At 40.3% G+C, this 27,283-nt stretch overlaps 1 protein-coding gene across 4 annotated transcripts in view; it reads right to left on the reverse strand.

Annotated features, from left to right (window-relative positions):
* LOC5572842 overlaps positions 1 to 22,151 on the reverse strand; it is a 79,255-nt gene extending 57,104 nt beyond the window's left edge. Inside the window, exon 1 of one of the 4 annotated variants that reach the window (XM_021850130.1) lies at positions 22,070 to 22,151. The gene's annotated coding sequence lies outside the window, so the exon portion shown is untranslated. Of the gene's footprint in view, positions 1 to 21,767 lie in introns of all 4 variants that reach the window. The other 3 variants (XM_021850128.1, XM_021850127.1, XM_021850129.1) reach the window with 3 other exon arrangements.
* Positions 22,152 to 27,283: the final 5,132 nt, after the last annotated feature.

The following is a 27,283-nucleotide window of genomic DNA, read 5'->3' on the forward strand; positions in this document are numbered from 1 at the left end:
TTCCCGCTATGTATTGTCTGAAAAATTCCTATAGTAACTTTGTCTATTTTTTCAATTATTTTTTTCGGACATCATACCAGTTGAAGTTAAATGGATTTCTTTAGTGGATTCTCATAAGGGTAATCAGCATCACCACACACCTCGAGCAGGGTATCCTCCAAAAACATGAGAAATCAGACTGCAGTGCTGCTCTATGCTGAAACAGAATTAATTGAATTGTTCAGAAAAATAAACTAATTTTTGGGATCTTCCATTTTTTCATACCACGATATTTTTGGTAATGGATATGTCAGAAAAATTGTGCTTACCGCATACAACATGAAGCTAGTTCTAACAGTAACCAATCGATCGACAGCCGGACGGATAAGCTTTCGGTTGTCGCGTGATTCACCGAAGTCAGAACTATCACGCTGATGCTGTATAAGACAAGCGAGGTTTTCTCTCTATAGTGTTCTACAACATAAAATAACGTAACTACTGAAGAAAGTTTTGTCAATAACAAGAGTCATGTACCTAGATTGATTCAGAAGATTTTGCTGCAAGTTAAATTGTTTGTTTGTTTTTTAATTTTTTAATTTTATTATCATCAAAAATTCTGGGGGGGGGGGGCCTGGATGGTTCTGGAGGGGGCCAGGCCCCCCTGGCCCTCCCTGTTCCTACGCCAATGCTGATACTACACGTGCACTAACACAAGCAAACTTGTTGACTGCAAAAATCAATTCATTTTAAAGTTGTTTTCTGACGATATATAGATATATTGGTCATGATACACTTACCCGCACTTTTTATTTTTTTTTGTTATCAAATATTGGCAGACTACTTAATAATAAGTTTTAGTGCTATCAAGTGTTGTTTTCCTTTTACATTTTTCATTTCTAGCTTGAATTTGCCAAATTGACCCGAGAAAATTTCAATTAATCCACCTAAAAGTGTTGTACAGTCTTTCTAGTATAAAAAATGAAAATTGAAAAATTCAAACAAATTTTTTTTGTGGTTTATCTAAGCTTGCAAATGAGCAAAATATACAATTTTTTCAACTGAAAGCATGTTTTTTGACCATATCGATTGTTCTAGACAGATGATAAAAAATATTTCCATAAATAGAATAAACAGATTTCAGTATGTTAAACCAAAGTAAATGGAATTAATATTTTAAACTACGAGTTTCTTTCGAAAACATCATTAGGAATAATCTTCAATTCTTCTGTATAACTCAGGTGTATAAAGTGGATGAATATTCTCCAAAATATTGTAGTTACAATGTTTGTTTTTGTTCGAATAAGTGTAAACTAATGTACAAATATTTTTCATAACATTTTGATAAAATAAAGATTTTTAAATTTTAAAGTTATCAAAATATATAACACAGCACTTATAACAAGAATGACAGTAATATCATTCTTACCATACATGATTACATTACATTTGTTTTGAGAATAGAGTTTCTTTTTATAGGTGATCCACTTCCTACCATGGTGGGGTAAGTGGATCATTTGGCGTTGTTTTAACCCTTCTTACAACCATAAGAAGGGTATAAAGATCGCTTGAAAAACCGACTTTGTGTGTGTGTTACAAAAAATGTCACTCAATTATCTCAGCTGTTTGTCAACCGATTTGAACACTTTTAGCTCTAAATGAAAGCTACAACATTCCCATAGAACGCTATTGAATTTCATTGCGATCGGACATTTCGTTACAGAGTTATGATTCAAACAGTATCATATTTTAATACTTCCAACTGTCTGCATTTTGATCCATTACTCAGCCATTTTTTAACCGATTCACCCTTATGAAAGCTCTAACACTCATTCATCACCCTTCAAATTTTCATTGAAATCGAATAACTAGTTTCAGAGATATCATTTCTGAAATTTTCTAAAGTACTGGCAAAATTTTTTTTTTTCTCTAAAATATTCAACTTTTTACATTTTGATCAATTTCTCAGCTATTTTTAATCCAATTTAAGCTCTTTTTTCGTCGATTGAAAGCTCTGACATCATTCACAATCATATTACAATCGAATTATAAATTACAGAGATAAAAATCTTTTTTTTTCTCAATAGTCTCTAAAATTCCCCTTTTTACCCTTCTTACAACCATAAGAAGGGTATAAAGATCGCTTGAAAAACCGACTTTTGATTCGAGGCCCGGAGGGCCAAGTCTCATATACCAATCGATAGAGCTCGACGAACTGAGCACATGTCCGTGTGTGTGTATGTGTGTGTATGTGTGTGTGTATGTGTGTGTGTTACAAAAAATGTCACTCAATTATCTCAGCCGTTTGTCAACCGATTTGAACACTTTTAGCTCTAAAAGAAAGCTACAACATTTCCATAGAACGCTATTGAATATCATTGCGATCGGACATTTCGTTACAGAGTTATGATTCAAACAGTATCGTGAAGTACTAGAAAAATTCTAATTCATATTCTAATATTTTCAACTGTCTGCATTTTGATCGATATCTCAGCCATTTTTGAACCGATTTAAGTTCTTTTATCGGCTAATGAAAGCTCTGACAATCAATCATAAGCTTTCAAATTTTCATTGAAATCGGATTACTAGTTTCAGAGATATCATTGGAAGAATTTTCTAAAGTACTGGAAAAAAATTTCTCTGAAATATTCATTTTTTACATTTTGATCAATTTCTCAGCTATTTTTAATCCAATTTAAGCTCTTTTTTCGTCGATTGAAAGCTCGGATATCATTCACAACCATATTGCAATCGAATTATAAATTACAGAGATAAAAATCATTATTTTCAAAAATCTCTAAAATTCCCATTTTTTTAATTTAAACTTGCACATATATCTTAAAAAAATCGCTGGCAAAATCATTTTAGGACATCAATTTTTCATTTTTCGATATTATTTTACAGGATGGCAACATGGGTTTATAGACCCTCTTAAACTATGATAATAAGCGTATGAAAACTAATAAAGTTCGATATCCGCCTTTTGACGTGCAGTTTCCTGGACTTTTTCGCAAACCATTAAACTATTAGGGCAGATAGAACATAGTCACAACATCCTAAAGTTTAGTTATACACCGGGGATTCGCTGGTTGGAACACGACTGCCTTCCATCTAGCGAATCTGACCCGTTAGTAGGAAAGACTGACAGCTGATGAAAATGCTCCACACGAACGCATCTGGACAGCAAATCGCCACAAAACGCACATATACATACGCATTTGTTCGATATATGGAGACTTCAAAGCGACGATACTCAGACGTCAAAGTCAGTTTGACATTTTCTGTTGACATTTGAGTGCTTTTAGTTGGAATATTTTCCAACCAGCGAACATCCAACCATCGAGTCATTCCATGTAGCGGAACCCCAGCGAGCGAATCCCCACTGTACTGGTACAAGGTTCCAAATGAATGATGAATAATAATTATCTCATACCTGTATGGAAATGTAAGAAGGGTTCAGTCTCACCATCGGTGGATTAAGTCAGGTTTTAATTTAAACCAGGGACGAAAAAAATCATGCTCACTATACTCAATTCGCTGACATTTATGCCTCCATCAAAGTAACCGCACCACCACCAATATGAGTGTACCAATGAAGATGGCACAAAAGTAGATGAAGAAAACAAACAACGATGCCCGTGTGTCGTTGGTGTTTTTGATTATCAGAAGCAGAAGAGTGTCAGTTTTAGTAAATTGATTATCAATGAGGTTCATATTAATTAAACAATATTCTCCTATACGGAAAATGAACGATCCGATGCACGGAATCGATTTTATTGACGCGTCTTAGTGTGCTTCGTGCAAAAATTACAACTTCCCGAAACGGAATGTTAAAAAGTCAAGTTAGTTAGAATGAATATCATTTTTTGTTTTCGATACTCATAAAGCGGATGAGTATCAGCAGGCTTAAAGGAAACCGAAAATCTTGCGGCAAGCGCTTTGCCAATCTTTGTTGTGTTGTCAAGGTGAGGATAAAAACAAATAAAAATCAACGAAGATTCTACCCAGCAAGTGTCAATATAAGCGAGGGTAGATTGAGTATTTTCGTCCCTGATTTAAACGCTGAAAAAATCATTTTGGGACATCAATTTTTCATTTTTCGATATTATTTTACAGGATGGCAACATGGGTTTATAGACCCTCTTAAACTATGATAATAAGCGTATGAAAACTTATAAAGTTTAACAACTACCGAAAAGCTAAACATTACATATAATTTGCAATTGGATTAGATGGACAAATTGATATGAAGATTTGCGAAAAAGTTACACGTCTTCTCAGTGAGAATTGAACTCACGACTCCCCGATCTCTAGTTGGGGCGCGTTACCACTACGCCATGAGAGGACTCATGAACGCAGAAGTTAACCTGAATTCGATTTCAGCTCAATAATCACGTGGTCCTTTTTCGCAAAGTGCACCTCTTTCGGAAGAATTAGATGTCCATCCAAACACAACGCTTTCTATATATATCCAATGCCTAGCCCGAGAGCGCATTGTTTTTTTAGGTATAGGAATAGCACACTACACTAGCCAGCAACTGCGCTGGCTGAGGTTTCTATTGTGTGGGCTTCCAATGGGTCGCGACGTTCTCAAACGACCGGTTACGGAACATGAGTCCATTGCTCGATAAATATTTTTTTTTAATTATGAATCGTGGTTTACGGCCAACCAGCCGAGTGGAAGTTGTCCATCTAATCCAATTGCAAATTATATGTAATATTTAGCTCTTCGGTAGTTGTTAAACTTCCACTCGGCTGGTTGGCCGTACACCACGATTCATAATTAAAAACAAGTATTATAAAGTTTGATATCCGCCTTTTGACGTGCAGATTTTATAGCTGTTACGGATTGTTTCGACTTACTTTTTACATGCATACGAAATAAAACAATGGTGCAGCTCAGAAAATAGCGCTTTATGCGAATGGTGCAGCTCAGAAAATAGCGCTTTATGCGAAGATACTCGTCACTAATACGATTTCCGTTACCGTGATGTAAATGATGTATTCGAAAAAATGGCACACCGAAAATTTTCTGTATCTTTTAAACCGTATGAGTAAAAAATCTGAAAAATTGGAGTAAATATTTTTCATAGTGTATTGTTTACATCTGTCAACTGTCAAAATTATTTATACAGTAGTTCTGGCCATATCGTCGAATCAAGAAATTGTCCGTGAAAAAAAATTGTGCACTTATAATCAACATCCAGATGCGTCCCACCGATGGATCGCTAAAAAGCTAGGATTTTCGAATTCAACTGTGTCTCGTATGATAAAAACCTTCAAGGAGCGTCTGAGTGCTCGAAGGAAGGAAGGAAGTGGTCGTAAAAGTGGTCCAACGGACAAGAAAATGGCCAGGAAAGTGGTACAACAGTTCAAGAACCGCTCAAACATGTCAATCCGAGATGTCGCTAAGAAGTGTAACGTGTCAGTCGGTTTTGTGTAGAAAACCATGAAACGTGCTGGGTTACATGTTTAAAAGGTGCAAAAAGCCCCAAACCGGAATGAGAAACAAAACATGACTGCGAAAACCCGCGCCCGAAAACTTTACACCAAGTTGCTTACCAAATCGTGTAGCCTCGTGATGGATGACGAAACTTATGTAAAGGCCGACTTCCGTCAACTTCCTGGACAAGAATATTTCGTTGTCAAGTCTAAGTTCGATGTTCCGGAGAATGTTCGAAAGAAAAAAAAGTATCGAAATTTGCAAAGATGTTTCTAAACTGGCAGGCGATTTGCGGATGTGGTGAAACAAGCGCTTTTTTCATCACTTCCGGAACAATGAACGGTGCGATTTACACGGAAGAGTGCCTTAAGAAGAGGCTTTTGCCATTCATAAGGAAGCACAAAGGATCAACTCTGTTTTGGCCTGATCTAGCATCCTGTCACTACTCTCGAAACGTGTTGGAGTGGTACCGAGCCAACGGAATTAAATTTTGTGCCAAAATATATGAACCCACCGAATTCACCGGAACTTCGCCCAATTGAGAAATTCTGGGCAATTATGAAGACGAAACTTCGCAAACACCCCAAAATCATTAAAACAGAGCTGGAATTGAAGAAAATTTATCATTGAATTTCAAAGAATTCAGGAAAGGAATTGTTCGAAAAAGAGTAGTTGTTGTTACGTGAGCGGACCAGTTTCGGACGTCTTCAGAGCAAACTCGTAGTTTTAGGTTGAGTATGCTTTAAGCTGTAATTGTATCATTAGTTTAGTTCATATGTTGTACATTTCTTTTTATAGGTTAACTTACATTGATTTGTCCTCAACTTTAGTTTGTCCGTCGTTTGTAACAGTAGGGTTTGTTGCAATTTATGTTTAGGCTAAATGTATTATAAATTGTGTTTAGAATATATTTAGTTTAAGGAATTCATTTCATACTCACAATTCATGTAATTTAACAAAGTTAGGATTAATTTAGAATAACAAATTATAGATTTTCGTAAGTAGTTTAAGTAGTAACAAATTGATGCACTCTACCAGCTATCATGCAAGCATGACTTCTTACTTTTTAATGACAGCTGTCCTACCTAAGCTCCCTATCAGAGCAACATCATTCGTATGTCACTCGGTCTGCTTCCCTGTGGTATCTCTATGAGGGCGGTGCTGAACGCGCTGATCCGTGTTGCCAACACGCCCCCGCCCGTACTGCTTCAAGTGTCCTTAAGCTGTACCAGTTTCCCTGGCTACATCTAGGACAGCGAGCTTAGTCGCCGGTCGTCGCATGATACCAAAAGAAGTCTGGACATCCGCGCTGCGAACTCGTCCATCACGTCCAGGATACACCCGGATGATTCTTCCTCTGATCCAGCTGTTTCTCACTCCTTCGTTTACGACGATGACCAGATCACCGACGTTGATCGCCTTAACCTCTCCAAACCACTTCGGCTGTCGAGCGATAACCGGAAGATATTCTCGGATCCATCGCATCCAGAATCGGTCCAACATAACCTGAGCAAGTTTCCAGTTCGACCGTAACGCCGCACCCTCCTCAGTTGGCCGGACAGATGGTTGGACGACTCCGCTGGAACTCAGCAATAGGAAGTGGTTCGGCGTTAGGGCAGTAGATTCCTCACTTTCCAGCGGAAGGTAAGTTAGAGGTCGCGAGTTCACCGTAGATTCAACCTCCGCAAGGGCCGTTATGAACGTCTCCTCTTTCGGGATCCTCGGCATCCCCATGTACGCTAAACCTGACTTGACTGAACGTACTAGCCGTTCCCACACACCTCCCATATGGGGGGCGTACGGAGGGTTGTGTTTCCATTGAGTTTCGACGTTCGTAAACGTCTCCGCTAGACCTCGGTTTACCGCTTCGATCTGTTGTCTCAATTCTGCGCTAGCCCCCTGGAAGTTGGTACCTTGATCCGAGTATATTTCCTGCGGCGCACCTCGGCGGGCGATGAACCTGCGTATTGCCATTTTGCACGATTCAGATGATAGGCTATAAGCAATTTCTAAATGCACAGCTCGGGTCCCCAGACAGGTAAAGAGTGCTACCCATCGTTTAACGCTACCTCGTCCAAAGCGAACATTAATCGGGCCGAAGTAGTCCAGCCCCGTAAAGGTGAAGGCCCGGACATACGGCGTGAGACGAGCAGAGGGCAAGGGAGCCATTGGAGGAACCTGTGGCTTGCATTTGTAAACTCTGCACCAGTTACAGCCGTTTGCCACTTTCTTAACGGATGTCCTCAAGTCAGAAACGTGGAACTTCTGGCGAATCTCGTTCACCACCGTTTCATTGTTGGCGTGTCGATACTTCCTGTGATACCAGTCGATCACTAGTTTCGTGACATAGTGATCTTTAGGCAGGATGACGGGAAATTTGCTCTCGTCCGAAACACATTCCGCGTTTGCGATGCGGGATCCCATCCTCATCACTCCGGCAAGGTCCAAAAACGGAGATAATTTGAACACTCGGCTGCTCTTCTGGATTCTTTCACGTTTATCTGGCTGCAACGTAAGGTTTCTTTGAAGAATACTACATTCCTCTGTATACTCGTTCGCTTGAATCAACTTGAACACAGCCGACTCAGCTCGTTTCCATTCCGCGCTGCCTAGGGTTGCTTTTCCGTCCTTCGTTCCGTTTCGTCGCATCCTCTTGCAACCAAAGCGCAGAACAAATGCCACTGAGCGGGTTAGCCTCTCCCACTTTGAAAAACGTTCAAACTCGATGATCGGTTCCGTCGGAAGTTGCTGGTGCACATGAACCACTCGTAATTCTTCCGCTGTAATTGGTTCGATCACTTCCTCTGGCCAATCAACCTCCGGCTCATATAGGAATGCTGGGCCCTTGTACCACCTGCTCTGTTCATCGAAGCATGGCCCATGTCCCCACTTGGTGGCTTCATCAGCTACGTTCATCTTCGATGGGACTTTCCTCCATTCGGTGACTTCTGTTTCCTCCAGGATCTCTGTTATCCGAAACGCTACAAACTGCTTGAATTTCCGTGGATCAGATCGTAGCCAGTTCAGCACTGTTGAGGAATCACTCCACAAGGTTTTGCGCTTGATCTTCAAAGAGTGCTTTGAAATGACAGATTTTGCGAGGCGTGCTCCGATCACAGCGGCTTGCAGCTCCAACCGTGGAACTGACAGCAATTTGATCGGCGCTACTTTGGTTCTGGCAGATACCAGGCTACAGCGTACTTTTCCACAGTCCACAATCCGGAAATAAGCTACGGCGGCATATGCTGAGCTGCTAGCATCCACAAAAACGTGTAGTTCAAGCGAATCATACGCTTCAGGATTGTATCCGGGAAAATAGCATCTAGGTATCTTCACAGTATGCATCGTTCCGAGCAATTTGGCATATTGCTCCCATCGGTGTACGATATCCGCTGGTAGTGGCTCGTCCCAGCTTATTCCGGATCTCCACACTTCCTGAACGATCGTCTTGCCATGTACCACGAAAGGAGCGACCATACCTAATGGATCGAAAACGCTCATGACGAGGCTCAGTAGTTGACGCTTGGTTGGCACGACGGAATCATCCAGTAGACGTTGTAGATCTTCTCGGAAAGCCATCGAAAATACGAAGACATCCTCTTGTGGTCGCCACACCATCCCTAAGACTCGTTCCAGGTTGCTGCCCTTATCCATTGTAAAACTCTTCACTGACTTCGTGTTTTGTTCTCCAATGCGTGTCAGTACCTCTGGGGAGTTGGACATCCAGTGCCGAATAAGGAATCCTGCCTTCTCGTGGACTTCCTTGACATCCAATGCTAACTGTACCGCTTCCTCGACCGTATCGACACTGTCCAGATAGTCGTCCACATAGTGATTTTCCTTTATCGCCTCGGACGCCCTCGGGAACTCCGCCGCATACTCCTCCGCATTCAGGTTTTTCACATATTGGGTTGAACTTGGCGAACACGTCGACCCGAATGTTGCAACGTCCATGACATATACTTGAATAGGATCGGATGGATTTTCTCGCCACATGAACCACTGAGCTGTTCGATCTTGCACTCTGATAAGCACTTGATGGAACATTTCCATTATATCGCCACTGATGGCGATTGCTTTCTGTCGGTAACGGCACAAGACGGCTTGCAGAGAGGTTAGCAGATCAGGTCCTTTTAGGAGAACGGAGTTTAACGATACGCCTTCCACCGATGCGGCGGCATCCCAAACGACCCTGACTTTCTCGGGCTTTTTTGGGTTCACCACGACACCCAAGGGTAAAAACCACGTACGTTTCGCATCCATCGTCTCCAATTCTCGAGGAGTGGCTTTGTGTGCGTATCCCTTAGATACATAGCTTGCGATTTGCTGCCTAACGTTGGCATATAATGCTGGTGATTTAAGAAGACGACGTTCCAAGCATTTTAGTCTCCGCTCAGCCATAGGCCTGCTATTGGGAAACTCAACGTTGTCAAATCTCCACAAGAGACCGGTTTCGAATCTGCCGGTATCAGTCCTGTTGGTGGTTGTTTGGAGAATCTCTTGAGCCCGCTTGTCATCTGCTGATTCCTTCACCTGAGTTACCGAAATGCCGACACTTTCCATGGAGAAAAAACTTTTCACCAGTCCGTGCAATTCGTCGTCGCGCGATTTGGTGCAAATATGCAGAACCCGCGGTGACGAGCTTCCAACTTCGTTACCAGATCGGCCGTAAAGAACCCAGCCCAGTCTAGTTTTGGCTACAACCGGCTCGTGTTCTCGGCCTTCCCGCAATTTTAACGTAGTCTTCAATCTAGTGTTGTCCAAGCCTATCAGGATACCTGGAACTGCGTCGTTGTAGCTTTGCACTGGAAGACCCCTCAGATGCGGATATTTGCACCTCAACTCCTCGAAATTCACAGACTGTCGAGGAAGCTCTAGCCCTTCGATGGTTTGTACTCTGCGTATAGTAAACTTCCTATCCGTACTTAATCCAGAAATATCAAGCTGAATTTTCTGGGATTCCTCTTCCACTCGCTCAACTCCATTGGTCCATTTCATACAAAGCGGAGATGTTGGACCCTGCACACCCAACTGTTCTGCTAAAGATCGCTCCAACAAAGTGGTATCGGAACCACTATCCAAGAATGCAAAGGTTTGCACCGATCGACCGTTGGCGTGAAGGATAACCGGAATTATACGAAATAAGATTTCCTGTTGCTGCCGATGAACGGAGATTACGCCGGAAACCTGAGACGATCCTTCTGGTCTTGTTTCTCTTGGATCTCCTGGGTGAAGCAACCGATGATGTCGTTGTTGGCAGCCATTTACTCCGCAGTTCGAGGCTTTGCACGGCCATTTACCATGCGGATACAAGCAGCGTCTACATAGGCTCACTTCTTGGGCCACCTTCCACTTTTCTTCCAAGGTCCTCGACTTGAAGCTACTGCAATCCTTTGGTTTGTGTCCGGGTTTCTGACAAACCATACAAGGACGCTCTGTCCTCGTTTGGCTGGATGGTTCTGGTTTCTCATTCTTGGTATTCACCGTGTGTATTTCGACTTTCCCTTTCGGCTTCTCGTGTTTGACGATAGTTGGTGTTACACTACTAGCTGCTGTCACGATCACGTTCATGTAGTCCGCAAAGGTTCTCAAATCTACGTTCTGCACTCGCTGTTTATGTATCGCCCAATCTAGCTTGATATTGGCCGGCAGTTTTTCAACTAGCTCCTCGATCAAGATCGGGTTAGCCAGATGCACCTGTTGTCCAGTCGAAACTAGATGCGTACAGAAATTCCTAACAGCTAAGCCGAAACTGATGATCGTTCCCAGTTTTTCTGGTCGCGGTGTCGGAGTTGCGCGCACTTCAGCCAGCAGAGAACTGATGACTGCTTCTGGGCGTCCATATAGAATCCGCAACGTGTTGATTATCTCAGGAACGTTCGCCGGATGAAGGAGAAAACTGCTCACTGCTTTCCTCGCATCCCCTTTCAAGCATCGTTGCAATCGCATCAGGTTCTCCGAATCGTTGTACCCACAAATCTGCGTGGACGTCTGGTAGCTGCTCCAGAACAGGGGCCATTCCGTAGGGTCCCCAGAAAAGCACGGAAGGTCTTTGGGAACCACATGGCGGGCCGCCAGCTGCTGCGCATTCGGACCGTACGGTGATTGGAAGCCCCCATACTGCAACTGCGGATTTTGAACAGCTGGTATGGGTGTTTGATAACTCGACACACTCACTACAGGAGGACGAAGTGGCGGTCGAGATTCCCCCCCTGACGACATTGGTTCGGATTGCATATGATAAACGGGAAAGGGAGCATTCTGTGACACTATGGGATTCAAATCTACGGGCTGGTTTCTACTTAAGAAATAGTTACCGGAATCAGGAGGCATGTTAGCTTCGTTCCTAGATATTTGAGAGTACCCTAACTGCCCTAGCGTAGAGGGGAAAACGTGAGATGGTTGGACACAATTTTGTGTGATTGGTTCACCGATTTTTCCTGCAATGACTTCTGCACTTGTAGTACTCACCACAGTCGAACTAGGTAGTACATACGGATTATGCTGCCCAACATGAGGATCCATCCACGTGCGCCTGACGTATTGTAATTGATCGTATCTCCCAAATGACGATACCGGTGCCGGGACCCGAGGAAGCATTGAACTGCCGCCGACAGTTGAACCAATAACCGGAGCCGGCTGGCTAACTGCACACGAACTCGGATGAATATCGGTCTGCCACGATACAGTGGGGTGCACGGCTGGAATACTCGACAGCGTTATGGATTCCGTCCGCGGCGTTGATTGTAGAACTGGTGGAACTGGATTGGCGGTATTGGTGAAACCTCCTTGGTATACGGTCGCTATAGGCGAGATGACGTCGTCGAACGAGTTTGAAAACACACCTGGTTGGGTCACTGCCTGACTGGATCTGACTTCGTGGCTGCTAACTGCTGCGACTGGAGCTACTGCGCCATCTACCAGTGTCGATCTCGTTGCCACGACGTGGCCACCGGCCTGTGATGTGAGTCCAGTGGAAATATCTTTTCCAGAATTGGCCCTCAGGATCACTTGGTGGTTGTCGATCCAGCTCCGAACTTTATCGGCACTTCCGGCTGCGCTGACCCCGCTGTGTACACTCGCTCTCGAGCTCGTCTTCGCGCCCTCATCCAGCTGGGCGTGAAGTAACTGGAACTTACGGTCCAAAAACTCCTTTTCCAGTTTCATCAGATCGTCCATCATTTTTGCCCTCCTTTCGGTTTCCAGCTGCAGAGCCTTCTCCTGCATTTCCCGATCCTGTTTAGCCTTTTCAGCCATCAACTTGGCTTGTAGTTCCTTTTCTTCAACCAGATGCTGCATTTCCAGTTGCAACCTTGCCTCAATTGCACTTGCACTGGTCGATGCTGTGGATTTTTCCGATAACGGCGCTCGAGAACTCCTCGGTCGGCAAAGCGCGCACTGATAGCTACGATCTTCTGCTTCAATGCTATCGCCGACGCCGGCGCACGAAAAGTGGTACCATCGGTGGCATCCATCACACTGGACCATCTTGGCTTCGGCCGAATTTGGTTTCCTACATGCAATGCACTGAGCATCAGCAGATGCTTCATGAGGGATGTGTTGAGACCTCGGCATGTTTCTACGAGATTGCAAGCGATCTCAGTAAATCAATCTTAAAGATTGTTGTTACGTGAGCGGACCAGTTTCGGACGTCTTCAGAGCAAACTCGTAGTTTTAGGTTGAGTATGCTTTAAGCTGTAATTGTATCATTAGTTTAGTTCATATGTTGTACATTTCTTTTTATAGGTTAACTTACATTGATTTGTCCTCAACTTTAGTTTGTCCGTCGTTTGTAACAGTAGGGTTTGTTGCAATTTATGTTTAGGCTAAATGTATTATAAATTGTGTTTAGAATATATTTAGTTTAAGGAATTCATTTCATACTCACAATTCATGTAATTTAACAAAGTTAGGATTAATTTAGAATAACAAATTATAGATTTTCGTAAGTAGTTTAAGTAGTAACAAATTGATGCACTCTACCAGCTATCATGCAAGCATGACTTCTTACTTTTTAATGACAGCTGTCCTACCTAAGCTCCCTATCAGAGCAACATCATTCGTATGTCACTCGGTCTGCTTCCCTGTGGTATCTCTATGAGGGCGGTGCTGAACGCGCTGATCCGTGTTGCCAACAGTAGTCGTTGTCATTTTTTTTCCAGTACCTATCACAGACTGTTTCCGCAAAGTGCACTGAGTTACTGGCATTAGATTTTCGCTTATGTTGTCATATACTTAGGAATATCTAAGCAATTCTAGTTACTACCAGAGCCCATAAGGCCAAGAAAAACTAGGGTAAAACCACCAAATTTCAACCAGTCCAAACAAAACTAATAGTAACAAAGCTGAAGGACCCCTCGGTCAAACTCTTAATTTGTAAAATAATTTTTGTAAAGCTCAATGGTAAATAAACATAAATTTAATGCAAAAAAGCAATTCTAGTTGTAGAAGGAGTTGTAACTAGGAATAGCGTTGTCAAAAAAACTTAAACTATCCGGTCCCTAGGCGATGCTATAAAAACATGGTTAATTGGGTTAATTTTTGTTTTTTTTTTCAATTTCATTTGGTGTCCTTTTGCAGTTCCCTTTGGAAACACGTCCGTAGGGTGCCGGTGCCATTAGTGGACTACCTAAGCTATAAAAAATCATAACAAAATAACGAAAAGCCTTAACAGAGATCTTTTGGCGTCAACAGGAAGATTTCACCCTCTTCTATATGGGAAAAATATAAAAAGAGTGATAAAACTAATTTTTTAACATAAAATCGCTTGAGCCACTATTGGTACACGTGTTCCAGTAGTTGCGCTAGTGCTCCAGTAGTAGACGTTCGGGAATGATACGAGGAATTTTAAACAAAATGGTAATTTTTCACACAGGTTTTAGATTTTTCCCTCGGACCAGCAACTAATATCTTTCGAATGAAGCATAAAGATCATCTCTAGGACTTTTCTTCATTTTTATACATCCATTTTAAAAACTGCTTCCATCCGTTGATCCACTACTGGAACACGACGGCAACTACTGGTGCAAGGAAGCAAATTTTTTGCGTAAATTTAATTATTTACACTCCCGTGCAAAAGTTTGGGTTCACCCCCTCAAAAACATACAAAAGTGTTCTGTCCACATCTCTATGATTACACGTCCAATTGAAACTCTTTAAGCCGCATTCGAAAGGCAAAGAGTTATTCTTACTTCGTATGTATTTTTCCAAAAACATTTTTTGAATTTTGTATACTATTTTTTTACTTAAAGTTGTGACATTTTTCAAAAAACACACACTGAAAAATCATATTCCATATCATATATTTCCTCAGGATTGGGTCGATCAAAATTTATTTATTATCGATTAAATTTATTATTTATTTCGTTTTATTCCATAGTCCAATCTACTGGAACATTACAACCATTGGTACCGGCACCCTATATCTATTTATATATACATAAAAAGGAAATGGTGTTTATATGTCATGAAATAACTTTAGAATGATGCATGATTCTTTCACAGTTTTGACTCTAAATTTCAGGAATTTTTCAAGATTTCAAGACATTTCTCTGAAGTTTTTCTAGTAATTGGAGTTATTTTTGATCAGATCTCCTCCCGAGCAGAAGCGAGTGACGGATCATCAAAACCAGATATTGACTTGATTGACCTAAGGCATAAGAGATCAAAATATAATATCAAAATTATATTTCTGAAACTGCTAAGCCATAACAATTACTATGCTTTTGAGTTAATATCACTTTTAGCTATCCATATCATAATTTGCTATTACCGTAATCCGGGGTAACATTGATCAATTTTTTTTTTCCATTTGGAAAGTTTTATGAATTCAAAAACAAGTACTGGCACCTGTCGCTTGTGACTATATACTGTATTTTGTTATCTGAAAGGTTTGAGCATGCTAAAAAATTGTTTTCTGAGATATTTTGTTTTTGCTGATATGGGGTATCATTGATCACGCAAGTAAACAATGATCGTTAATATTGAAAATGACGGCTCCTGAAGCCGAATACGGAGGCCAAATTCATATAAGTCATTTACTTTTTAAGTCACTTGAAAAAAACACACACAAAATATTTATGAAAATTTTGTTTAGTATTGGTAAAAAGCACATTTCACTTGCTTACATCGTTTGCTGAACTCAAGGAGACATGGATGTTAGGTAATGTCATCCAATATCATGGAAATCGTTGCTAAAAAATGTGAAAAATTTACACATGAACGAAACTCAATTTTCACAAAAAGGTTAATTGCTATTAGTTCATAAATATATGAAAGAAAAGCACTACGCGCGTATTGTAAATATTGCATCGATAAATGATGATTCGAGGATCTTACTAGGAGGGACATTCCGGTTAATGTTACCCCGCTGATGAATGTTACCCCGGATTACGGTATTAAGCATTTTTCGACTGAAGTGTTAAGGTTTTTTTTTACACGGGGGATACGTGCCGTGTAAAATGAAACCGTGCCAAAAACGTGTCAATCCCGAAACCTGTGTAAAAAAACCGTGTTAATTCTAGAATCCGTGTAAATTTTGAAAACCATGCAAAAAATTAACCGTGTTAATTTAAAAAAACCATGTAAAAAAAATGATAATAAATCTTCGAGCAGTTCAGTAGAATACCTATATGTAGATGAAAACACGAATTTAGTACTATACCATTTAATTCCACTAGATTTTGTATCCTTTGTTTAGTGTGTTTACCGGATCCTTGGTAGAACCTAACGAAGTCTTAAGTTGGTTGTCTCTGCTGGAAAATACCAAATCGATTCCGAAATTCCTTAGCTTTGAGCGGAGCTGTTTGCTGTCCGAGTAACACACATGTTATAATTCAGGCATATCAACTGATATATGACTAGATCTTATCATATAATAGTTATTTTGCATCCAATATAACATGTGTGCTACTTGGGTGATGTGTACGTCGTATGGGATGGAGACTCTCTTCATGGGTTCGGTGATAGGGGTTAGTGTCTTCAAAGCACTCCGAATTTGCTGTCTTTCCTTTTTGTCGATGATGGCTTTTATGTGCTAGTTAAGAATCAAGGCCGATTCTTTAACTTCAGCATAATCAACGTGCATAGCCCACACTCCGGAAGCACTGATGAAGACAAGGACGCATTATACGCGCAGCTTGAACGCGAGTACGACCGCTGCCCAAGCCACGACGTCAAGATCATCATAGGAGATTTGAACGCTCAGGTTGGCCAGGAGGAGGAATTCAGACCGACGATTGGAAAGTTTAGCGCCCACCGGCTGACGAACGAGAACGGCCTACGACTGATAGATTTTGCCGCCTCCAAGAATATGGCCATTCGGCCCTATTTCCAGCACAACCTCCCGTATCGGTACACCTGGAGATCACCTCAGCAGACAGTTTTGACGTTTTGATCGATGGACGGCACTTCTCCGACATAACCGACGTCAGAACCTATCGTGGCGCCAACATTGACTCCGACCACTACCTGGTGATGGTGAAACTGCGCCCAAAACTATCCGTCATCAACAATGTACGGTACCGACGCCCGCCCCGGTACAATCTCGAGCGGCTGAAACAACCGGATGTCGCCAATGCGTACGCGCAGCATCTTGAGGCAGCGTTGCCGGATGAGGGCGAGCTCGATAGGGCCCCTCTTGAGGACTGCTGGAGGACAGTCAAAGCAGCCATTAACGACGCTGCCGAAAGAATTGCCGGATATGTGGAACGGAGCTCAAGAAACGATTGGTTCGACGAGGAGTGCCAGGAGGTTTTAGAGGAGAAGAATGCAGCGCGGGCTGCAATGCTGCAGCATGGTACGCGGCATAATGTGAACGATACAGACTGAAGCGGAAACAGCAAATCCGCCTATTCAGGGACAAAAAGCGCTGTCTGGAAGAGGTGGAATGCCAAGAGATGGAGTTGCTGTACCGTTCCCAAGAAACGCGGAAGTTCTATCAGAAGCTCAACACATCCCGCAAAGGCTTCGTGCCGCGAGTTGAGATGTGCCGGGATAAGGATGGGAGCATCTTGACGGACGGACGCGAGGTGATCGAAAGGTGGAAGCAGCACTACTATGAACACCTGAATGGCGCAAAGAATACAGGCACAGAAGGTCAGGACAACGTAGGCGATGGCTACGTCAGCACAGCGGACAGCGGAAACCAACCAGCTCCCACGATGGGGGAAGTTAAGGATGCCATTCAACAGCTCAAGAACAACAAGGCCGCTGGCAAGGATTGTATCGGAGCCGAACTCATCAAGATGGGCCCGGACAGATTGGCCGCTTGTCTGCATCGGATGATAGTCAGAATCTGGGAAACGGAACAACTACCGGAGGAGATACGCTGGGCAGGGCATGTTGCAAGAATGCCGGACAACAACTTTGTAAAGATGGTGTTCGCTACGAATCCGGTCGGAACAAGAAGGCGTGGGGCGCAGCGAGCTAGGTGGATTGAGGTGCACCAGGACCTGGAGAGCGTGGGTCACAGTCGAGGATGGTGAGAAGCGGCCATGAACCGAGTGAATTGGCGAATTATTGTTGGCGAGGCTTTATCAAGATGATTGATGTAAAGCCAAATTAATAAGGCCAAGGGCCAAGGGCCAAGGGAGCCATTTGAATTCAAGGGAGCCATTTGCTTTAGTGCAGTGGTAAAGTCTGTGGCTACACAAGCAAAGTTATGCTCAAGATGTCTAGGTTAAACTCCCGACCAGTGCAGAATCTTTTCTTAATGGAAGTTTGAGTGAGTGCTTCATAATGGTTATAATATATTACGCCAAGAAAACATGGAAAACTAATTATTTTTCCGCTTTATCAAACAAACTCAATTGGAACTACAGTAATGATTTTGTCAGCCCCCGATTTTGTCTACCCCCGATTTTAGCACCCTTTTTGATCCGATTTTGTCTACCCCCGATTTTAGCATCCTTTGTTCCCGATTTTGTCAGCCTAAAATTTAAATTTATTTTAATTAGACTAAACACGTCTATACTGGTAATATTGGGTGCATAAACAATTATGACCTTGACCACGTCTATAAAATCATCAAAAGATCGAATTTTTGAAATTTGAAATTCTTAATAATTATCCAAGAAACTTCTTCTTCTTCTTTCTGGCATTAGGTCCCCACTGGGACAAAGCCTGCTTCTCAGATTAGTGTTCTTATGATCACTTCCACAGTTATTAACTGAGAGCTTTCTTTGCCGATTGTCCATTTTTGCATGTGTATATCGTGTGGCAGGTACGATGATACTCTATGCCCTGGGAATCGAGAAAATTTCCTTTACGAAAAGATCGTCGACCAGCGGGATTCGAACCCACGACCCTCGGCATGGTCATGCTGAATAGCTGCGCTTTTACCGCTACGGCTATCTGGGCCCCTTAGAAACTTATCAATGTTAACTTGGTTTACGGTACATGGAATATGGAAGTAAAAAAAAAATGTTTATATTAACAAAATCATAAAACTAAGTCCTTAAGTTAAAATAACGCTTGAAACCAGTCGAAAAATTTTATCCCGATTTTAGCTCTTTCCCGATTTTGTCAACCCTAAATGCAGCATGAGACTGACAAAATCGGGACATTACTGTATCTTTTTCATCTGAATGCTACGAATATATTGTTCACTCTTCATTTTGGGTAAACATTGATTGTAATTTTGTTATAATTGAATGTATAGCACATTGTATCTTAAAAACTCAGGGTAGTCACTGTGAATTATCTCTATGAAAAACACTGTTATTTATGATTTAGACGTAGTTTCTCCGAACTCTATTGTCGTTTCAGTTAAAATAGCTATGCCGATTTATACCATTCTTTGGGGATGAAAATTATTCTAATACAAGAGGGAACAATGATTCTAGCATTACTTTTTAGATTTGTAACTATCAGGGATTGAATGGAAATTTGGAAACTTATGTAAACTAAAAAAAAAAACAACAGTAACGCTACAGTACGTGTACACTGAACATGCGACAAAATGGAATGTGCGGGATTTATTTAGAAACTAGCGTTCTATGTCAGGAAGCTTGCTACTCAATTGATTATATTCACCGTGTATTGTGAGTGTGATTCAAAGCGGTCTAATTTATAAACATTACAAGAAGACAAACGGTCTGTGTTTAGTTTAAAGATTGTCAGTAAAATAGAAGACAAATGTAGGCAATCATTTGGATATAATTTACCAGGAAGAAAACATGCACTGAAACATTTTTATTTGTAAAATCGACAAAAAAGGTAATGTATGATAGTTTCTACAAAAATAGCTAACAGGGATTTAACAATATTATAGGGCCACTGTGAAAATTGAATATAAATAGCACTAAAAGATTTGCCACATCAACAAAATAGCACTAAAGCCTTGGTTTTAATCTAAATTTAGCACATGAAAATTTAAAAAACTCCAATCAAAAATATATAAATTATACTTAAAACTTAAAAGTTATTTTACATAACTCATAACCAGGTGCACATAATTAAGGCCGGAACATATTTGAAATTTTGCTTTCTTCCACTCCCTCTTTCAAATTTGTCAAAATCGCTCTAATATACCATACTTAAGGGTGAATTTAAACTTTTGCCCGATGACTTGAATAACTATTTTTTGGATTTTTGGAAATCCTCATTTTTTCCATTGAAAATAATCCAAAGTCAAAATATTTTTTTTTATTAATTTGTGATACCCACAATTTAAAATCTACTAAATTGGCTTCAAAAGCTTGTAAAAACGTTTAGAATCGGTTAAGTATTCATAGTATACTGTTGGTAATCATCGCGTCTAGTACACGACACTGAAGACAGCCTTACAGTTCAGGTCGAAATACGCGTTTCTGTCAAGAGCTACAAACTAAAGAGGAATTAAATGGTATAGTACTAAATTCGGTTTTTCATCTACTTATCGCCAACAAGCATGTGTAACTGAACCTTGTCTTCATTGTATTTTCGTTGAGTTATCATATTTATTGAGAAAATTGTTCCACAAATCTAGCATCCATATTTAGCTGTCCATAAGGTTTGCTAAAACATGGGACAAATAGGCCTAGAAAGAGTTCACATCGTATTTTTTTAAGATTCATTCAAGTTTAGTGGAATATTTTCATTAAAGGAGATTTATAATTATGTTTAACCAGATGAAAACAAACTACGCTAAATGTCAAATTCTATTCTTAGCTGCATCTAAGTGAAACATTTTCTCAGTGTTCTGAAAGTTTTAAATACATAGCTAGAATACAATCTTGAAACCTTTCCTTCTTGATTTGTATCAACATAATATTTCAAAACGCTGCATGATCATGAGAGTTATAGTCAATAATCTGAGTGTTCTGCATTACAAAATTAATGTAGATGCAAAATTTCTCTCACCAAAGCTAAATGCTAGCGTTAAAAAAAATCTTTAAAGTGGATCTAATAAAAAAGAAAGACTTAGTGATTGTAGATGAATTTGAATTTGATTTGACGAGTTTTGTAGCATTGTCTTCCCTTGACCCAGTTTTATGGAAGGTGACAAAAGAAGAATTTGGGATTTGTTCCGGCCTTACAAATTATCAGTGAAATTGTGTAAAAAATGCTCAGGTGGGATTCGAACCCACGATGCTTGTATATCAGACGAGTACTTTATCAACTAAGCTGCTAAACTAGAGACAGAATAGCTCCGAAAATGTTACAATAATTCAAAATTAGTTGTCTCAGTAATCAGACCTATAATCAAATAATCATCGTTGATCAATGAAGAATTTTGAAACTACTTTTATGACCATCACAACTTCATTTGAGTTCTTTCCAATCCAAACCGGAATTAATCCTGCATTATACATTTTGAATACCTACTTGAGCGTCATCAGCCTGTGGAGCATGGATTGAATTTGTGAGTGTGACGTCGTGAGATCTACAAATTACGACTATGGAGTGACAAACTGAAATCTTGCTGGGCATAGATACATGAATACAAAACTGTAATGAAATGACTTTGACATTTGAATTTTGCTAATATCATCGATCCCCGTGAAAAAAGTCATCGGAAAAGCATTTTTCCGGTGACGTATTATAGACTACTATCGGTTGGCATTAAGTGCTGATGTGATATTTCGCATAGGACGGTGCTATGAGCATTCTATTTTTTCCAAAATTTTGACATTTAACAGCACTGAATATAACATGCCTCAAGCTAAGTTTTTTGGTTACGGTCTATGAAGTAACTTTCATTTGCAGCCCAGTGTTATTGGCTGGCAAGCGGCCACAGGTGACGGCCACTGCCAAATAGGCATCGAAGGTGGCCATGCTTGAAATTAGATCATCACGCACTTTCTTCCAGTTGACCGAGCAAATTTACCCATTTCTAACTAATCGAACTAAACTTATCAGCACACACTTTTGACCGACTAGATCACGTTCGGCACTAGAGCAAGTCAGGCCCTATATTCTAGGTCAGTAGAACACGGCAATCAATCTTCGCTCCAGATATTACGCTACAATCATCATCTGCGGGGAGCATCAAACAATCGGTTTTGATTTCTACACACAATTCAACGACAAAGAAGGAGGCGCGGGCGACGACGGGAGAAAGAAGTCAAGTATCAAGTGCAAACCTCGCGTCACCATCTCTTCTATTACGACAGTTCTATCACTTTTAATGCCGCTACGATTACCAAGTCGTACACGCGAGTAGTATACCTAGTGATTCTACTACAAATCGGCAAACAACGACAACCGACAACGACCGCTGGACATCAACTGAAGCGAAGTTGAGCCGCCTAAGCCGAGAAAAGTCACTCGACCACGCGCGCGCCAAACACTCCGAGTGCAATCTTAGTATGCCTACTAGTAGGGCGCTACGCTAGGCAACGAACGGTCTGTCGGTAACTCTCTCCTTGCGCACGGTGTGTCTGGAACCGTCAATTCTGCACCCACCATTCCAAAGATATATGGCCTAGTGTGGAGTGAATGTGGTATATTGAATGCCTTCAATGTTTTGAATAATTGAATTTAGCTTCAAAGCTATTTCACCTTGAGAGTGGGTAAAAATATTCGATTGAATGATAAGATTTAATTTAGTTAGTTTAAATCTGAGAGAGAGGAGACAGCTGGCTTAGATTGCGAGCTTCCAAAAGTCAAGGGAACCTATCATCAACTGTCACTGGAAAACCGCACATTTGAAGGGCAGAGCGTGAAAAACCGTCAAAATTTGGCCAAACTAAAACTGGATATGATAGAAAATTAAAGTTGTTTTCCTGTGCTCTAGCATATAAAATCGTTGCTTATTTAAATATTGTCGATTGGACTCAAATCGCTATTATTATTTTTTAATTTTATGATCTCTTTGATAACAAATGGGATGTGGAAATGGTTTTGACCCAACATGAGAAGAAGAAATCAAAGAAGCCAAGAAAACATGCCAGTTGTCAGTTAGCTGTCTCCTCTCTCTCAGGTTTAAATGCGAACTAAAAACTCATTCAATTCTAAATCAAATTCTGAGTGTCCTCTCCAAATTTTAGGTTATTCGGATGAAAATCGGGACCGCACAATCCCTTCAAAGTTTGTATGGGAATTACTATGGGAAAAGGAAGCTATTTATTCAATCGATCATAGTGTTTGCCCATGTGCTCTTGAGGGTTAGAGCTACGCTGATACTGTTAGATACATGTATCAGCTACAACTTTGCGCAAGACCGTTTTTAAATCGGACGCCTCAGTAATTAGTTATTGATTTTTGTATGAATTGAAAATCTTTGACTATAATAATTGAGCTGCTCTGCAGGCATCACTGGATATATGCAGTGAAACATAGTAGCCATAATTTGTGTGTGCTATTTTTTGCACCGGATGCAGCAGTGTTGCCTGTTGAGAAGTTACATGATCACTGTTGAAGAATTTGCAATTGGGTATAAATCAATAAATAATTACTGAAACGTTCGATTTCCAAACCGATCTTCGGCAAAGTTGTAGCTGATGAATGTGTCTCACAGTATCAACGTAGCTTTAATCTTCAAAAGCATATGGGCAAACACTACGACCGATTCAATGAATTGTCTGCTTTTCCCATAGTATTTTCCATACATACTTTGAAGGGCTTGTGCAGTCTCAGTTTTCACCCGAATGAGCTGAAACTTTGGGAGGACACTCAAAATTTGACCTAGAATTGAATGAGCGGTATGGAGCAAATACGATTTTTTGAACCACTCTAATATACAGTGGTCTGTCAAAATCAGGGTTGGGAAATAATCTGAAATTCAAAGTAGCCAAACAAAGCCAATCGCAGTCAGCGAAGCTAGTGAAACTCACGCCCATCGCTGCTGTAGGCAAAGAGCCTTGAAAATTGCAAAACACCCGTTGCTAAGGGCAACCCAAAACTACTGTAGAAAAATGTTCTATTTCCCGCTGCTTTTCCCGCATTTAGAGCCTTGACACTAACGATTTAGAAAATGCATGCACCCAACATAGGCTACTTGATGAGAGTCACGTTTTTGAACTACTGTACTGGGAAAGCCACGTGATTTTCGCGAAATTCAAACCTACTACTATTACAATTCCCAGCACTGGTCAAAATAACAGGAACAGGCAAAAATTGGGCCATCTTCAGATTGCTGTAACTTTGTCAAACGTTATCCGATATTAGTTATTTAAGAAGTGCTGGACGGGTCAACTAATTTAGTTTTGCCGGATACCGGATACCGGTGATAATCCGGATTTCCGGAAGCATGTCTTCAGAGCCGTAGCGTGGCCTCCTGGCGCCCTTGGCGAACCGTCATTTGAGCGCCCCTTATTCAAAGCATTTGTTTTGCAGAAAATGTTCAAGGATTTCTGGTCGTATTCTATAAGAATTGACCATCAAACATTTCAATGATAAAGCTCAAGTAATACTTAAAAATCAGCCTATTTACATTAGTATGACTTGTGCATTACGGCATACAAAATGTTTCAAATCTCATCACAAATCTTTGACCTCATCACAAACAATATAGACTGCCCTGATTTCTTAGAATTGATTCCGTGGAATGTTCCTGCCAGACGTCTTCGTAATTCAGTGTTATTAGTAATACCTTTTCATAGATCTAATTTTGGATACAGCATATGTGTTTCATATGTGTTTGCGTTCGTTCAATGATGTTTGTGACGAGTTTGATTTTAATATGTCCAAAAATGTATTCAGTGTTAGAATAAGAGGTTAAGATTAAGTAGTTATTAATAAATCAGTCTGTACGGCGTAGCCGAAGATGGTGCATACATAAATAAATCTCTTTTAAAGGTGAACTGTCTGGAATGAAGATTTCTTTTTAATTTTCAGAATAAAATCGATTATTAGCGTGTAGCAATAGTAAATCGTCATCCAACGAGAAAAAAATAAAAATGATTGATTTGAATACTAAGAAATAGGAATTTATTTTATATGTTTATTCGTCATATACTGTTGACTTAACGAGGGGCATTAGACAAAAATTTGACGAATATTTTTCTTTTGAATCATACAAGAAGCGGTTTTGAGAATTAGAGGTGTAGTAACGCAATGAAGTTCTGTAAAATAGATTAAAATTAAGGCAATTAATTTGTTTGAAAACGTTGAAATATTGTTTTAATGGAATAGTCAAAGTGATAAAAGAGGATTTGTAAGGAAATCTTTAATTTTCTAGATATCCTCTAGAAGTTTCTTAAAAAAAATTTACAAAAAATATTAAATAGCATATAATGTCTATCAATCAAATGGATGTTACAAAAAGTTCTGTACGGATTCAAACGTTTATCAGGCAGTTCAGAGTATTGTTAAAAAAAAAACAAAATTTCTGTTGTTACAAAAATATCCTAATCCATTGTTTTGCACTCTTCCTAATTCCCATGTTTTACAATTCTATGATAATCCTTTTCGAGATTCTGTGATAATTGCGCTCAGGATTGAATCAAATTCCTTCTTAAAAAACTGTCCGGAACCCCAGTATTCTTGTATAACTGTCCCCCCCAGTATTCTTGTATGATATGAGTTATATTAGGGGTTTTTGTGTAAATTATGTTCCGAGTTGTGTGAGAGTCCTTCTAACAATTCTATGGAATCCTACTATTTCAACTAGTTATCAGTTGATAGAATCTACATATTCCTTTTGTGAATGCTTTAACGTAGGCACCGTGCATAAGCTGATTTATCATTGCAATTTTTTATTGGACTTTATTTGTGTAAGCTTTAACTCATCCGGCTAGCTCTTCACTCAATGGAAAACTGTTTTTGATATTATTGAATGAAATTTTATTGATAAGTCCGTGCCTCAGGATTTTTTCCATTGACAAATAAATCGCCTCTTTAGATGCTTCAGAACATTTTGTTGAAGTTGTTAGTCATCCATGTTTATGAATAGAACTAATAAATTGTATATAGAAAAAGACGTGACATTTGTTATTTATAGTTTTGTATCACTATTTGTTTATGTCTTTGATAGTTTTTCTAGATACGTTTACTTCAAAAACGTTCTTTCTAAAAATGCATCTCTAAAAAATCCCATTTTGGCGCCCCCTGAGGCCTGGCGCCCTTGGCGGGTGCCAACCTGGCCAACCGCACGCTACGGCACTGCATGTCTTATGCAATAGTACTTTTCCGTGCTAAAATTAAAAACGGTGCTTTTCAGTGCTACTAAAACAGTACTTTTCAGTACTATTTTTTTCTACTATTGATCCCTTTACGATCCTTGTTTGGACCCGTGCCTTCGATTTTTCGTTGGACCCGTTGGCGAAAGCTAGCGGTGGTAATCCTTCTTGGACACCGTCTTGGGAAAAAAACCTCTCGTAGGTCACGTCTTCTTTCGTTTATTAATTAAACATGGTATCAACAACAAACAAAAGGAAGGGTGAATCTCTGAATTCACTACTTCCTTCTAAAAAAGTGGGTTTTAAAACTGTCACTACACGTGGCAAGAATGGAAGAAAGAACGTTTCCCCGGAATGCGAACTTTCTTCCAAGTGTGAAATGAATAATTGTATCGAAATGAGCAATCAGTTCGATGCTCTAGACAAATTTTCGAACACCAAATCGAAGCAGCCTCTAGCCCAGGATCTTTGATTCAAATGAGGAAGCAAAGAGTGCCGCCTATCGTGGTCAGTTGTTCCGAATTCGGGGGATTTAGGCAGGAGATCTTGAACTCCATTAGGGGGTTCAAGGTTTCCTTCCAAATCGCAATGAAAGGAGACTGTCGCGTTTTGCCGGAAACTCTTAAAGATCGCGAACTTCTTCTCAAACATCTTGAAGAGAAGAAGCACGAATTTTTTACTTATGACGCCAAAACTGAACGTTTGTTCAAAGTTGTCTTGAAAGGTCGTTAAAGTGACTACAAGTCACCTGAAGAGATCAAAAATAGAATAAATGATTTACTTGGATTTTCCCCAGTCCAAGTAATCATTATGAAAAAGAGAACTTTCTCAAGAATATTATTTAGTTCACTTTAACAAAAAAGAGCTAAATAATATTAATGCTTAAGAAAAAGCAAACTTATGTTCGATGTCCGTGTGACATGAGAACATTTCCAGAAACCTGGAGGAAACCCACTCAGTGCCGTCGGTGCCAAAAATGGGGCCATGGTACACAAATTTGTCGCATGAATGCTAAATGCATGATTTGCGGAGGTTCTTCTCACGCCAAGGACGTCTGTCCAGTGAAGAAAGATACCAATAAGTTTATAAGCTCTAATTGCGGGGCCAATCATAAGTCAAATTTTTGGAATTGCCCTTCACGCAAGAGAGCGTATCTACCCGCAGAAAATCCTTTGCCGATATCGTAGCAGGTAATTTGAACTTCTCCCCCATTTGTACTATGAGTACCAATTCTACTTGTTTCAAATCAAATGGAAAAAAAACCCTACCGCCACAGGTAACTCCTACTCGGCTTCTTCGTATACCGAAAATTCTAATTGGA

Source organism: Aedes aegypti, chromosome 3 (assembly GCF_002204515.2).
Source record: "Aedes aegypti strain LVP_AGWG chromosome 3, AaegL5.0 Primary Assembly, whole genome shotgun sequence".
NCBI classification, from domain to species: domain Eukaryota; kingdom Metazoa; phylum Arthropoda; class Insecta; order Diptera; family Culicidae; genus Aedes; species Aedes aegypti.